Source organism: Gekko japonicus, unplaced genomic scaffold (genome assembly GCF_001447785.1).
Source record: "Gekko japonicus isolate JY-2015 unplaced genomic scaffold, Gekko_japonicus_V1.1 scaffold471, whole genome shotgun sequence".
Classification (NCBI taxonomy): domain Eukaryota; kingdom Metazoa; phylum Chordata; class Lepidosauria; order Squamata; family Gekkonidae; genus Gekko; species Gekko japonicus.
Genome location: NW_015161418.1, coordinates 450,329 through 453,607, shown reverse-complemented (window position 1 = coordinate 453,607; position 3,279 = coordinate 450,329).

Here is a 3,279-nt window from a genome sequence, read left to right as displayed (position 1 = left end):
GGGATTCAAAGGAACTTCCTCTGCCCCCTTTCTTCCCCCGGCGCGCCGTTGTCTTGCCGCCGCAGGGCTCGCCAGCGGTTTGCAACCCGCCCCGCCCGTGAGGAGAGTCAGGCGGCTGCAAGAAGAGGGGGAGTCCTGTGGAAAGGGCCGAGAGACAAGAGCGGCAGCGGGGGTGTCAGGAGCTGTCGTTTGGCAGCGGCTGGGTGTCCGCGCCCGTTCCCGAACCGTGGCCGGTGGCTGCCCTCGAGAATGGGCGGGCCCCCCCTTCTTCCCCCCTCCCCCACCCCCCCCCCGGGCTCCCCCCCCCCCCCATTGCTTCCTCACAGCCTCATCCATAAATGTCTCCCGTAGGAAGGCTACAAATGCGCGGACGTTTCTGCTAGAATGAGATCTCGTTGGGCTTAAACGGCTGCCGCCTGTCTTTTAAAAGCATCGACATGAGGCAGGTTTCGTTTTGCCTCTCCATAGTTTCCTATGGATTCCCTGCTGCAGTTAGTGTTCCCAGCTGGGCGCCTAAAAGGTGGACTTTGTGTAATAGGATAGGCTTCTCTAGAGATGGAGAATTCACAATTCTTCTGTTTTTGTCCATTGCTGTTTTCTACTCGGCCTACCAGGAAAGTTGTGATGCTGCCCTTTGTGAGCCTGCTGCTCTTCCATACCTTCTCCCTGAGGGAGGGGGACTCCCTTGCAGAACATTTGTTTGACACCAGTATTGGCTTCCTGTGTGCATCAGCACCATCAGCATCAGCACCAAAGCAGGACTCCATCCTTTCTCACAAGGCTGAAGTTGGTTCCTTATTCCCAATTCCTTTTTCATGACTTATTCATGACTTATTCATGAATTCATCCAAAAGCACTGAGGAGAGTTTGAAAGCTCTGAATCCCAGAGCTCCAGTTTCCCTCAAACAGGTTGAAAGTCCCCAGGTAGTTGATACCTAGCTAACAGCAGAATAACCAGGGCCAGAGAGGGAAGTAAAGAGCACCATTCCAGTAGTACCAACCAGGCAGCAACTTAGCCCAGTGATTCAGAGGCCAGCACAGAAAACCTATAGGCTGCCCAGGAGAAAGGAATGAGGCTCAAGTTGGTTCCTTATTCCCAGTTCCTTATTCATGAATTCGTCCAAAAACACAGGAGAGTTTGAAAGCTCTGAACCCAAAATAAGGTCTGGACCATCACACATCATACACCCCGAGGTTCACAGGACTCTTCCCTTCAAGAGGATATATCAAGAGGATATATTTAAGGAAGTGCTCTCTGTACCCAAAATAAGGTCTGGACTGCCACACTTTATACACTCCCATGTCTTTGGGGTGCCACTGGACTCTAGCTTCATTCTCACATCTCATGTGTTAATTTGTTACCATCCATTGATTTTGGCCACCTGATCCAATTTCAGCTCTGTATATACATTTTGGCTCTGAGTGGCCCCTCCTGACAGCTGTCCCCCCCTTTCCCCCTGTAAGTAGCCCTTGAGATCTTGTTCCAATTTGTCTCAAGAACTGTGCTTTGTGCACGAAAGCTTACACTTTGAATAATACTTGATTGGTTTCAAAGGTGCCATTGGACTCATTTGTTTTACCGCTTCAGACCAACACAGCTACGCACCTGAATTGATCTCAAAGGTGCTACTGTGGACAGTCTGTGTGTGTAATTGCTCAGTGATTGGGAACTAAGCCATATGTGACTGGTGCAAGTGTCCGTGGGGCACATTTGGGCCTGAAACAAGTTACTAAACATAACACACTGTGGCTGTTTGAAGTATGATTAGGTTATTGGACCTATTTCTGGACTCTACTGAATGTGCATTTTCATATATGTGGGTCAGCTCTTTACTGCATTGTGACATCATCATTGATTTGTGGAAATAGCTTGGAAAGTCAGAAATGATGGTCCTGTCTTTGAGGAGAGTCCACTGAACGTGGGGGTATATGAAGTGTGGCAGTCCAAACCTTATTTTGGGTGCAGAGGGCACTTCCTTATTCAAATCTTCTTTGAAATACAGGCCTCTGGGAGGCACTCCAAATGGAAGCTCATGGCACCAGAACCGGTGTTTGGACTGGGGACCACTGTATGTCTTCTTACAGGGGTTAGGGTTGAAGGGGAGAGTGCTGTGATCCTTGGGGTGTATGATGTGTGGTGGTCCAGACCTTATTTTGGGGTTCAGAGCTTTCAAACTCTCAGTGTTTTTTGGATGAATTCATGAATAAGGAACTGAGAATAAGGAACCAACTTGAGCCTCATTCCTTTCTCCTGGGCAGCCTATAGGTTTTCTGTGCTGGCCTCTGAATCACTGGGCTAAGTTGCTGCCTGGTTGGTACTACTGGAATGGTGCTCTTTACTTCCCTCTCTGGCCCTGGTTGTTATCCTGGCAAAGGGTCCATTCTGCTGTTAGCTGGGTATCAACTACCTGGGGACTTCAACCTGTTTGAGGGAAACTGGAGCTTGTAAAACAAGCATGAGTTGCTGCCCTTCTGACCCCAAAGATTTTGCATTCATGTCCAAACAAATGGGGGGGGGCAGGGCCAACTGAAGGGTTTGGGATGCTCTAGGCATGATTTTCATGCCACCCCCTTCAGCATACATATACAAACATAGTGAAACATCAACCAGCTCATTCAAAGTGCTGCAGTCCTAAGCATATATGTGAGTGTGTATAAAGTGCCATCAAGTTGAAGTTGACTTATGGCAACCCTGTAGTGTTTACAAGGCACTTGATTAAGTAGAGGTAGCTTACCACTGGCTTCCACTGCAAAGTCTTCCTTGGTGATCTCCCATCCAAGTACAGACCCTGCTTAGCTTCTGAAATCTGATGAGATCAGGGTATACTATACCACTCCAACTCCCCACCTCGGAGTAAATCCCATTGGACATAGTGCAAGTTACTTTTTTTAACATTGCTTTTAATTTTTTTAAGACAAACATAACATAAAATGAGGGTATCCATTACCTCCTTAAATTTCTCATTTACAAATCTCATACCTTAACAGATCATTAATTTTGTATATTCCACCTTGTATCGTTGTACAGTTCTCTTGCAAATATGTAAAAATAAAGTTTTTATATCCTTAACATAGATTATATGTCTACATGTTTTATTTATTGTATTCTTCAATCCATTTATAAAGTCTTGACCAATTATTTTCAAAAATTGTCTCTGGTTGTCCTTTCAGAGTTAAAGTTAGTTAAAAAAAAGAGTTAAAGTTAGTTTATCCATTTCAGCAGTTTCCAAAATTTTATTTACAAGTTCTTCTCTCGAAGGTACTTCCTTTCTTCTCCAA